Genomic DNA, 13,554 nt, shown 5'->3' with positions numbered 1-13,554 from the left:
TAGATAATACACATCGTCCACACTGACAACATATAGATTCGATTCTTTTTCCAGAGGAATATTATTAACCCATCATAATTATTTATTGTCAGCACCCATTTATTATCATCCTTCCAGCACTAAATGTTACGTTTTTCCATTTCATAGTTTGAGTCAACTTCAGTTTGAAACTTGTACTAGGCTATCCCTGCCACCATTATGTCTCCCTCAGTTGACTGACTGTCTCATTTTACTTTTTTGCAAATGCAACTGTCTACTACTGCTACCACCACCCACCATGGCACCTGAGGAAACCAAATCATTACCATGCAGCCATCGTTTCACCTAAACATCAATCACAGGTAAGAGAAGAAATGTGGGGAAGGCAAAAATGTATATACTATGGAAATTAATTAATTCACACACCCACATCCGAGTACATACTACAAAGGGTGTTTAGCAGCAGAATGCAAAGAGGAGGAGGAGACACTGAGATTAGTAGGACAAGTGAGGGTGCTGCATCTATCTGTTGGCGTGTTACACTCTTCGCAGATTTCAAAAACTGGCTGCGGCCCTGCAGCAAAAGGAGTGATCAAACAAAGCGACGTAAAAGAGTAACCTCCTAGAATAGATTTACATCATATGTTTTGTAAAACTATAAATAATGTATTACCCTAACAAATATAAACTAGAAGAAGAAACCCACAACCTCTGACCCACCCCTCTCCCTAACCCCAAACAATGTCCAGTAGAATAAATAAATGTCCATGATTGTCTACTTCAAGAAGTTCAAGAACACCGCAAGTTTCCCCAACTCCAAACATCCCACCCACCAAAAAAAAGATTTAAAAAGGGCCAAGGGTCGAAGATTGAGGTCTAGCGGCGGGTGTGCCAGCTAGTGCGCTCCAGGACCTCCTCCAGCCTGGCCTCTAGGCACGCCATCCAGAGGAGCATGCAGCGCCGAAAGTTCCTGCAAGAACAGCAGGGGTGGGCAGCAGTGGATGATGAATTTGATGATGGTGGGCGGCGGGTGGCTGACAGAACATGGTGCCATACCACCGGAGGCACGGGGGTCCTGGCTGGGGCCCGGGACATTGGAGGAAGCTGCAGCTGCCGCTCCTCCTCTGCCAGGACACCAGCCGGCTATATTCATCCCGGAGGGTCTCCAGCTTCCATTGCCGGGCCCTGGCTGCTAACTCCTGCCTGTTGGGTTGGGAAGGAGTAGCTATATCAAGAGAGAAAAAAAGACAAGTGTTGTACCCAATACACTTAGCAAAACAGTAACACAAAATAATTAGACACAAAAAAATTATAGTGGCACAATAGCACTAGCAGTTGTGGTATCCTCCTCACTTCCTCTGCTCCTAAGATTTGGATGTTACTGATGATTAGACTTTCAGGCATTAGGCACTATGGAGTACACAAGTATTCTTCTTCTCTCTCTTGTTTAGCACAATGAATCTTGTAGGCATGCCAGCTCAGTCAGCTTGTGCCCTAGACAGACATACTAGTGTCGCAGACTCACGTTACTTTACTACTGTCTGCAGGTGGGGCAGCTGTACTACACAATTATCTATTTTTCCATTACGACCATACTCTGTTAAATCAATGGCAAATGCAAAATTTCACTTTCACCCTGACTACTGCAATAAGGCACATGACATGCTTAATATGAATGATGATGGATGATATATGGCACAACATCACTTCACTGATGTGATGATGATGATGACATACGGATTTGTAAGTAGTTAACCATGCAGCCGATAGGCCACCCATGGCTGACACAGTCAAAATGACATGGGTAGGGACTGGAGCAGAAGTGGGCCTCAGAGTCAGAGGGAGGCGATTGATGATGGGTGGGTAGAGTACATAAAACATAGTCATGCACAATATATATGTTGTGCTTGCAAACTACCGTGAGTCAAGGGAGTATTCCATTCTGAAAGACAACTTCAAACCTTTGAATCAAAAACCTTGCAAAAAACAGTCCTTGTTCTTCCCAGGACTTTTTTCATTTATCATTGCAGTGCTCTTCTAGCATTATTTTATTCTTCACCCTTGGCTTTTGGTACTCTGGCACGGTTTAATATTCTTTTACATACTCTTCATGCAGTCTGACTCTTCACTTACTATGATACCATCCCGGTATCCATCCGTCCAAACGTGGCTATCATAAACCTTTCACCAACAACATACATTTGTCATAGATATAACCAACTACCAGCCATGCGTCCTTGCTTGCCTTAGAGTTTGACCCCTCAAACCACCCGGGGATTCCTTTCACCCATATAGTTTCATCTATCCAGGCAGGCATCCTTTCTGCTTTCTTTCACCTTTCACCTATCCTTCATCTACCCATGCATCCTATCATCAGCCATCTATATGCATCCCGGGGCCCTTTCCTTCACCCACGCATCCTTCTCTGCTAGATATATATTGTACATGTCGTCTGACTCTTTGTCTTTGTCATAAAACTTTCTCTGCTGAGTTGCAGATAGACTTGAATAGGCCATTAGTTACTCAGCGCCCGTCGCTAATGCTAATGTTAAGTAAAGGGTGCCTTCTTCAACTGGTCAGTGTTCACAACAACGTAGTCGCAGTAGAAGTACAGTGTACTGAGTGTACACCCTTGCAGCGAGTGTATTCATCATTCTCAATAAGTAAGGAATATGACTTACGACCACCTGCTATAGCTGCTGGCTCACACCCCTACAGCTACCGCATCTGTTCGCTCCGGAGTGGCATGGCCCTTACTGCTGGCCCTGGCACTTGTGGTTGGTATGCCCGTAAAAACATTTCACATTTTTTAGATGCCATATACGCCTCCCCTATTTATTTTTTTCATTAGCAAGATGGAAAATACATAATTATTAATACATACCACACACATCACTATCTCCAATGCAGATACTAGAGTAGAGTAGACAGTATGTCCTATCAAAAATAAAAAATAAATATCCGGTTGGGCATTTTGTTGGTGGCAATTTATGAAAAGCCTCTCAAGAAGAGGACAAGCCTGGACTCAGTGGATAGAGCTATTGGTGCATCTCATTTTTGGAAAAGAAGAAAGAATGGCCAACTGGGCAGACATGAGGTCTTAGTTGGAAAATAATGGTGCTGTCCTCCTCCTCATATATCCTTCCAGCCATGGTGCATGGTAATCAGATGTCCAGCCTTCACCATCAACTGCTGCTAATAAAAAAAAGTACTAGGCCTGGATTAGAAAAAGTAAAATACACCACTTTGGGGTGTCCAATGTGAGTGACCACCATTTACTGATTGAGCATGAGACAGTAAATGAAAGCCTTCTCATCTCAACAAACCTGCATAGAATACTGTAGGATGTGGGGTGACCGATACAGGAATCAGGGAGGGACCACAGGACGCAATCGTGGGATGAGGAGTTGGGTTTTTATCTATGACTCAGTTGTAGGCCCTCCTCGAGAGAGTTATGGACATAACCACAGTACTGCTAGGACACTGTCGCAGAAGCAAAGAACAAAAACAAAACAAAACACAAGGCAACAGAGATAACGTCCTCTCCTTGTCTCTTCTTCAGGGGTCTACTCTCTTCCTTCCTGATTAGAGGACTTCTTCTGGACTATGGGCTTCTGTCTCTTTTTCTCGCTTGGGCCCGGGGGAGGAAAGAAAAAAAACAGGTTGGGATAACTATTGGGCTCTCAGGGCTTTCTACTGTCTTGTGCTACCGGCACCAGGAAAAAAGGGATCGTGAGGGAGTGGTGTGTGCTCAAAACCGTCTCACTGCTCAGTGCTTCCCCACCAACCCCACCAGAATGACCCCCGGAGCGGTACTCGCCTTGGTCCACAACCTGTCTCCAGGGCCGTGGCGTAGGGACCTGGGGCGTTTTTACTCTGCAACAGCCCGCCGGGTTCTCGCAGTGTACAGCTGTTGTCACTGGTGCTCCTCGTCGTTCCGCTCGTTCCGGCCTCGTCTCCGCCTCCTCCGTCGCTCGCTTCCGCCTTCTCTTTCTCCTGTCTCCCTCGATTCGGCTGCCGCGCCTCACCTCATCTGCTTCCTGGGATATCCCCGTCCGCTGACATCACTGGCTCCTCCCCCGACATCACCGGCTCCTGCCCGTGATCTCCGATTGCAACCAGCCCGCTCGCTGACCTCAGTGGGATGGGAGGGGCTTGCTCGCCTGACCGCTGCCTCCAGTCCGCACCATACTTGTCCTCCTCACAAATACCTTACTTGTGCATGCAATCTGCACAGCAGATTAGTGCTGCTAGTACTAGTAGTAGTGGTACTAGTAGTAGTAAGGAATCCATACTACTGCTAGTACTAGTAGTAGCCTAGGACCAATGGGTCCTCTGAGTCTTACAGTACAACTACTAGGCTATCTACATATAAGGGGAGAGAGAAAGCTGAATGAAAACCCAGAAGAAAGCAAGCTACAGACAGACTGATACAGAGTCAGAGGTTAGTCAGAGGCAGTTTGATTTCATGTAAAAAAAAAAAGACACTAGAAACAATGTTAGTAAGTAATGGAGCAAAAATAAGAATTTAGAAACAGATAGAATGAATAGGATTTTGGAAAAATTCAAATTAGGAAATGGAAATGATAGGGCGGTAAACGTTAGGGAAATATAACAACACCAGGAGGACTTACTGGTGCCAGCAGCATAGCCATCTGCACCTGAGGCCGCTTCCTGCTGCTCTTGGGAGGCCCCCCCGGATCCCGCATCCGCCTCAGCACTGCCAGCAGACCCAGTCTTTTTCTTCCCCTGGATGCTGATCATGTAAGACATAATTAAAGATACAAAAAATGATTTGTGTTAAATAAATAAATATTAAATAATCACTCCAAAAATATTTTTAGACAGGAAACGGCAATTGCAATAACATTGACCTATCCTAAATCAGATCGACTAGTAGTAGACTAGTATCACAGTCCCGCACCATCCTATCTTTATTATTCCACAGTTCAATTCCGATTCCTAATTCCTAAACATACCTAGCCCGCCTATTCCAGACTTTGGAATGAATTACAATTATATTTGCTTCTAAGTTCCAATCTCATTCCCAATCATCTCTCAACTCCAACCCCCTTTGACTGGCCAATTACTAAGTCTGAATTTATTCTTCTTAAGTCTGAATTTATTCTTCTTAATACATAGATGGACGCATGCATATTGCATACACCTAATTGCTTGGTTGCTATTCACTCACAATACGAACTACAAAAGGTTCTACTGGTACTGAAGCCATTTGAGAGGACGCATCACGCAGGCAGCTAAATTACCAAAGAATACTAACTAACTAACTACTACCACTATTTTAGTGGCAGGACAGCCTGACAGAACAAAGGAAAGGACTGGAGTCTTTCCTATCTGCATTACCTAACTTAACTTCTCTAACCTCTCTTACATAACCAGCCCAGGAGAGCGCAAAGTTGCAAACAAGTCTATTAGTTAGTAGTGCTGAGCACCTGTCTAAAAGAATAACAATCACATAATATAACATTTTTAAACATAATTTACCTGCATGTAAGCAGCATGTTTGCTATTTGGGAAAAAAAATAATATTCGCAAATAACACTGAGCAGAAGAAAATAATAGTAATATAATTAGCTACTCACCAGGGACCTCAACACCTAGCAGGTCCAGCAGGTCCTGCTTCCGGTCTAGGATGTCGGACCACCGGTGCGTCAATTGGTTATAGGTGCGCCGGAGCCCAGAGCAGCCAAACACTGCCCAGCGTACCCTCTCCCTCCACCGGTGAAGCTTCCGAAGCCCGTACCCGGACTGAGGCATGCCGCCTGCTGCCAGAGTTAATGGGAGGTGGTGCTGGACAAAAAAAACAGTGCGGCCACCTCCAACCTCCGAAAACAAGGCCCGGGCCTGCACCCCTTCCGGCGGACAATCTTCACCATGGTTCGGGAGGCCGGGCGGCGGAAACAAAAATTTAGGATGTAAAAAAGGAAGTAAAAAAAAAATTAAAAAGCAGGTAATAGAAAAAGAGTGAAAAATGCACTAAAACACACATAAAAAGGAGGAAAAACGCAAAATATACAATCAGGAATAGAGAGGGATATATAATAAATAAAAAAAGATCTGAAAAAGGTTTCTAGAAACAAAGGATTGAAAAGATATAGGGAGGATAGAAAAACAGGCCCAGAACCATATCAAAAAGTGAAAAACAAGATGGCTGCACCCATTGGCAACCGCGTGGTGAAGTTTGTGCAATAATTCGCGAACGGGCGGAACAAGCAGCTCCGTGCGCTCGCGGAACTTAACGTAGCTCGCTGAGTTTTTCTACAGCTTCTCTGAATTCCGTATCGAGTGGCTACGTGAACTATTCCCAGGGTTAGTCAGTAGCTGTGTGAGTGACTGGGCCAGAAAGGAACCTCACCTGCCCCTTTATCCAAGAAGTGTCCACACATTTTCACAAAATATCTACATAACTGGAGTACTTTATACTGGTTAATTACTAAGTGTTACCTTGTTGGGTAAATGTCCAGTGCCTATTTTACACTACACCTGCGTAATGGACCACGAAGAAATGTCTCCAGTGACCTTGGGTGCGTTTCTGTAATGTGATTGTTCCTCATGCGTCTTTATCCAGAAATCTGTGATAACATTAATCCTCCTATAGAGAAGACAACGAGACTACAAAGAGGTGAATCTCCACCAAGCAAAGGTACTTCCTCTTAACTACATAAAGTAAGTGCTTCTTTGATTTGTTGAGATGTCCTCATATCCTTTGGCATCAAATAGGCATCACCAAAATCTTTTGCATACTACTAAGGTGGATAGAGTGGGGCCAAATGAGTGAGACTTCCAGATGGTTTTGCACATTTGCATACTCATAGTCATTCAAAGTGAGGACCATTGCCTCTGCTCTTGCCAGTAAAGGACAAAAAAAGAACCCACTACTCACATTTAACAAAGGGTGAGGGCTGTGCGGCCCAGCCCACCTAAGCCCACCTCCATCGAGAGCCAGCATTGTTCCTGCATGCAGGGAACAGCAAAAATGCTGCTCCCTGCTTGCAGAAGCAATTCTTTCATCTGTTTTCCTGCACACTTGACAATGGGCAGGTAAACAGATGAAAAGTCTGCTCTCAGCAGACGGGAGCAGTTTTCCTGCTTCCAACCTCTGGGAGCGGAATTACTTTTTTCTCTCGCCTGGCGGGAGCTGTCAAAGCTCCCACCAAGTGACAACAAACTACTATGTCCAGAGGGTGGGCACACTGGCATATAGGGAGCCGGCCCTGGGGGGTAGCGGTCCCCGGGGCCTAGGTTGGCCATGGGGAGGGGGCTGCATGTGCCCCCTTCCCATACAATATATATGAAAATAAGCCCCCAGGACTTGGCCCACCCAGGGGTTCAAATATAAACATGTTTAGGAGACCGCATTTGTTTTTTTTTTTTATAGTTACGGGGATCCATGAATCTTTGCACTTTTTGTCACAAAGTTTTTAAAAAAAAAATGCTTTTTGGCCCTGACGGGGTCCCTAGGAGACCCCACCACCTGGTCCTGGGGGTCAAGGTATTCCTAACATGCCCCCTTTTTCTTTTTTTCCTTTTTGCCCTCCTGTTACGTACAGTAAGGCCCACACAGGGGTATTGCTGAAAGGTCTTTGGAGACCCTGCCCCTTTCTCCATGCCCTCTGCAAACATGCCTTCTGGTGCAGTGTTTTCTGGGGAATTAAGTCCCTTTGACTCCAGAGGGTACTTGGGGGCCAACTACACCTCCTGTTACATCCAGTAAGTCCCACACAGTGGGATTGCTGAGAGGTCTTTGGAGGCCATGCCCCCTTTTTCCACCACTCTGCAAACACACCTCCTGATGCACTACTTGTCGGGAAATGAAGTCCACTTTACTCCTGAGGGTCCTTTGGGCCAACTATCTGTCCTGTTACCTCCAGTAAGTCCCACACAGCTGGAATGCTGGAGGCCAAGCCCCCTTTCTCCACCATCTGCAAACGTACCTCCTAGTGCACTACTGATTGGGGGAAGAATTCCATTTTAGCCCTGAAACCCTGAGGAGTCATCTCCACAGTAGCAGTGCACCAAGAGGTGTGTTTGCTGAGTGGCAGAGAAAGGGGTGTGGCCTCTGACCACATCTCAGCAATCCCACTGTGTGGGATTTACTGGAGGTAACAGGAGGTCTTGTTAACCCCCAAGGACCCTCAACAGCCAAGAGGACTTCATCCCCCAACCAGCAGCGTGCCAGGAGGCGTGATTGCAGAGTGGTACAAAAAGGGGTCGTGCCAGTAGAATATTTTTTCTTTTTTTTAATTATAAAGGAAGGGGGGCCGTGTGGCCAATATTCCCTGGGCTGTATTTGGCCACGGGGACCCCATCCCCTGGGGCCAGGCATTTTTAGAATGGGGATGGAGGCCCTCCTCGGGCCGATTATGGCCCCGGTGACCTCTTCATCTGGGGCCCGGAATTTCTTTTTCTTAAAAAAATTATTTCTTCAAATTCTTTAAAATTAAAGGAAGGTTGGCCGTAGGGCCCCCTTCCATAGTCATGCGGACCCCCTACTGGGCTGATTTCTGCCCCCGGGACCCCATCCACCTAGGCCCGGCCTGCAGTGTGGGTGCCTTGGTGCCACCCAGGGCACCCACTGCCTTTGTTGGGGACCGTGGTGATGAGTACAGGCCCCAGCTAGGCCCGCAGAATACAAGGGTTCGCTCTCCTGTAACAAAAGCTAGAAGGAAGTTGGCACGGAAACTGCAAATACAAAGACAGAGTTATTAACCCTTAAGGGTGGTCCTACAACCTACACAACACTCTTCAGTATTGCATAGAGTAGCACAAAGAACTTGCGCACGCGGTCCCCTTTTATACACAACAGAGGGGCTCATAAGTGGGTGGATACAACAAAGAGCAAAATTCATTACCATTTATGGACATTTTCGATACAGGATCAATATGTGGGCGGAGTTAACAATTTCCTGAGCCCGCGAAAACATGGTCAAACAACGACTAACTGATAACAGATGTGGTCAAGTCTGGACATGCGCCAGACGGACTAAGAAGCTATTTATAGACTGTTGCTAGGCAGATTACAAGAGCAACTAGCGAAAAGGTAGGACTCTTCTCGTGCAAAGCACGTGGAGACATGACAATACAAAATGGAGTCCGGACATTAGTCAGCATAAGACAAGAAACACACTTTAACTAGAGAGAATTCATGTCTTTAGTGAATGCTTAATCATATCGCTGTTTTAGTTTTCAACAGACGACCCTTTCAGCATTTACTGAAGACATTCTGCTTGTTGGGATAATCATCATATAAGTCAATTTTCATCATCTTTTCCACCTCTTTGTTTAAATGTTTCTGATAGGTGACATTGGCAATAGCTTTCTTATCAGGAATATAGAATGACACACATAAGGAACAGAGTAAAGGACCACACTGAACACAGATGCAACAGGAAAACAGAACTGCTACAATAATACAGAGACCAGTTAAAACTTTCCATCCCCATGTAGTGATCAATGTCCAAAACCATCCAGAAAAGGTCCAAGTGCCATTTTCTGTATGAATTTCAGCTGCGATTTTATGCAATTTATTAATAGCGTTATAGACTGATGGCGTGTGGTCAGGAATAAATACACAACAACTACTTCCGATAATCCTACATGCTCCACCTCTGTCTGCTAACATAACATCTAATACCATACGATTCTGTAACGCAACAATTCTAGTGATTTGCAATTCTTCCGTAAGATTCCCAAGAGCAACAGCAGCTTGATTCGTTACAGTCTCTACAACTCTTGTTAATCTTCGAACCTTCCTGCTATTTAGGGCAGCTCCAACAAAGAAAAACAATCCTAAGTTAAAATCAACATACTGCTGTAAGCTAGTGTCAGTTTGGTCAACATCATCAATAGACAAAGTACGTTTATACCTATTTACAGTTACATTGTTCAATAACTTCAAATCTTTATGATAGGATGCAGGCGCTAAGAATACAGGGGGTAATAAAAACGCTACATAACATACTCCGGACCAGCCGGCTGGTAAGCGATAATAACCCTTATTCCCACATACGAAATATGTATTATGGGAAGCTAAGAAAGTACTATTATTTAATCCATCTATATTCAAAACAATAATACAGTCACTAACACCAACAGGAATATGACCCACGCTCTGAACACACAGGTCCGCTTGAGCTTGTGCCACTTGAATCACAAATTGTTCGTTTCCAGCAGTGTCTCTGGTGTTCGTGAAGATATAGGGAATTGATTCATTGTCTGGTCGATATTCTTCCCACTCCCATATTGTCCCATTCGCTTGTGGATAGCCTTCTTTATCTTGATGACATTCCCTATTAAGTCTAAAAAGTAGTCGTCCCACTGTAGGTTTCCGTGTGGCAAAAAGCAAAGTGTACCATGCTCTACAAGAGCCATTATGAGAGAAAGGAAGAGGTATGAACGGCGTTCCTCCTTTCCTCTGATGAGCTGGCATCATACCATATATCCAACAGTTCGTAGCATTTGTAGCAACATGGGTATGATGCAACATCTGGATGAAAGTATTATTCAGATAAGACTGACGATGCTTCAATTCTTGATACGGAAGGGTGTAAAAATAGTGCTCCTCAGGCACTGGAGTAGTCAAAACAAGTAACTCACGGGCAGGAGTCACATCCTCAACAAACCATGTGGTTATACCAACAATGGCTACAATGATAATAAAACTTGTCGCACAAAAAATCTTCTTCTTCTCCATGTTATAGTAAAAGTCAATATCTTCCTGAAACTAAAAGGTTGTCAGAACTCTTCCCCTTAGGCAGCCGTTGATTTCTTCACCAGCGGGCCAAGACGGGTGTCACTACACTAATGCAGGGCTGATCCCCCCCCCTTGCCTCATTGGCTCTCCGTTTCACTAACCTAAGGGCCGTTCTGACAACGTCTCCTGATACAGAAAGAAATCACTTCCTCGGTCTGAGATGATACCTTCTGCCTCCAGGAATCGCTTGGTCCGGGAAGAGCTCCTCAGTATCGTTCGGTTCCACAGCACGGCTTGTCTCTGCCGTCAGGATTTCTCGATGGTCAGTCAATACAGCAGGCTCCACTAATCCAGGCGGCACTTTACGACAGTGCAAGGAGTGGATCCAGTTCTTCCGATTGGAGACTCGCACAGCTGTCCTCGTTGCGAGCAAGATTTGCTCAGGACCAACCCATCTCGGCTCCAGACTGTTCGTCCTTTCAAACACCTTGATCATAACATGATCTCCAGGCCGGAGGTTATGTCCTTCACCTGTGGACCGATCAGGGAGCGCTTCTCGAACCTGTTGATGAATAGAAACCAAACTATCCGTTAACTGTGCCAGATAATCATTCATTATTACACAAGGTACATCATACACTGACTTCGGTTTCGGTGGACCCCAAAAATTCATTGGGCGTCCAAACACGATCTCGTAGGGTGTGAGACCGGTCCGAGAATGCGGTATCGATCTAATTGACAATAATGCCAGCAGTAAAGCGTCTGGCCAAGTCAAAGAAGTCGAAGCTTGGATCTTAGCGATCTTAAGCTTCAAAGTACCGTTATATTTCTCAACCAATCCCGCAGACTGAGGGTGAAACACTGCATGAAATTTCTGGGTAATTCCCAGTCCTTTCAGAACATACTTGATAACGTCTGCTATAAAATGAGGTCCGTTATCACTTCACAACAATCTACAAACACCATATCGAGGGAAGAACTCCTTCAATAGCATCTTGGTTGTAGTCATTGCAGTATTGTCTTTCATAGGGTATGCCTCAACCCATTTGCTGAAGGCACAAACCACTACTAGAACATACTTCAGATTGTTACAGCGCTCAAGCTGAATGTAATCCATCTGCAAAACCTCAAAGGGTGCAGTGGGTGTTGCAAATCCTCCTGCTGGAGTTCGTGTACCCTTTCCTGGGTTGTACCTCAGGCAAATCATGCAGGTCTGCACTACCCTCTTTGCCGTACTAGCGATCTCCGGATGCTCCCAAACTTGTGTGAGTAATTTTACAATTGCAGAAGCTCCGACATGCGCTAGTCCATGTGCCATCTGAACCATAGGTTGTACAAAAGCTGTGGGTAACTTCCATTTATCCATCTGCTTACTTCTCCAACACCCTTCATCATCTAATTCTCCATCATTGGACCATTGCTCCCGTTCCTTATCGGAAGCGGTCCTCTGTATCTCCAGCACTTCACTCTTAGCATCGTGGCATCTTTCTGCCTGTGACTTCACAACATACATTGCAGTAGAGCCAGGCTGCGTCGCCGTCTCTCGTGCCACCCGGTCTGCAAAAGCATTCCCTTCTCCAACTTTATCAACCACCTTTTTATGGGCACTACATTTAACTATAGCAATCTTCTTTGGATATGTTAATGCAGTCAAAAGGTTGTGAACTAACTCTCGATACATTATCTATGCTCCATGTGACGTTAGGAACCCTCTCTCCTTCCAGAGTAGGCCAAAATCGTGCGCTACTCCGAAGGCATAGCGGCTATCTGTATAAACATTCACACACAATCCTGTACTGAGCTCACATGCTCGTGTTAATGCTATCAGTTCCGCTGCTTGAGCTGATTTCTGCGGTATGCGTGCTGTCTCCACTATTGTTTGTAATGTGGTAATTGCATACGCTGCTGAGGTCGTACCATCCGGTAGCTTCAGGCATGATCCGTCCACCCACAGTTCTTCATCTACATCTGTAAAGGGCGTATCCTGGAGATCAATACGACCCTTTGTCTGTTCCTCAGTCACAAGAATACAGTCATGTGCTTTTCGTGCTTCAGACTGAGTTTCCGGGAACGGCAACAATGTGGCTGGATTTAACGTTGCACACCTCTTTAACGTAATATGAGGAGCCAAAAGCGTCAACTCATATCACGTTAAACGAGCACTGGTCTAATGCTGCGTCTTTGTCTGATTAAGCAGGGCATCAACAGCATGGGGAACTAATACCAACAGCTTATGAGATAACACAATGCCTTCGCTTTGGCGTATTGACACAGCTGTCGCCGCAACCGAGCGAAAACAACCAGGCAATGCTCGGGCAACAGGATCAAGTACAGCCGAAAAATATGCACAAGGGCGCTGCTTGTCGCCGTGCATCTGCACTAAAACTGATAATGCACATCCATCTTTCTCATGTACATACAATGTAAAAGGCTTCGTATAATCAGGGGTCCCTAACACTGGTGCTGAGCAAAGGGCTTGTCGCAATTGCTGAAAGGCAAGTTCACACTCATTCGACCAGGGAAGAGGAATTGGGGTATCTTTTGTCAAAAGTGCTAACAATGGCTTAACTATGTGTGAGAACCCCAATATCCATTGCCTACAGAAAGAGGCAAGACCCAAAAATGCACGCACATCCTTCTGTGTGGAAGGTACTGGCGTGTCCAAAATTGCTTGAATACGATCTGGTGTGAGTGCACGCCCCTCCTTAGACAAAAGGTGACCCAAATAAGTCACCTTTGGTCTACAGAATTGCAATTTCTTCCTCGACACTTTGTGATTGTGGGATGCCAAAAAGGAAAGCAAGGATAACGTACACTTCTCACACAGCTCAGGAGTGTCGGCCGCCAACAAGATGTCTTCG

The sequence above is a fragment of the Triturus cristatus genome, chromosome 8, assembly GCF_964204655.1.
Source record: "Triturus cristatus chromosome 8, aTriCri1.1, whole genome shotgun sequence".
Taxonomy (NCBI): Eukaryota; Metazoa; Chordata; class Amphibia; order Caudata; family Salamandridae; genus Triturus; species Triturus cristatus.
The sequence above is the reverse complement of the archived record's forward strand: the minus strand, read 5'-3'. Positions refer to the sequence as shown.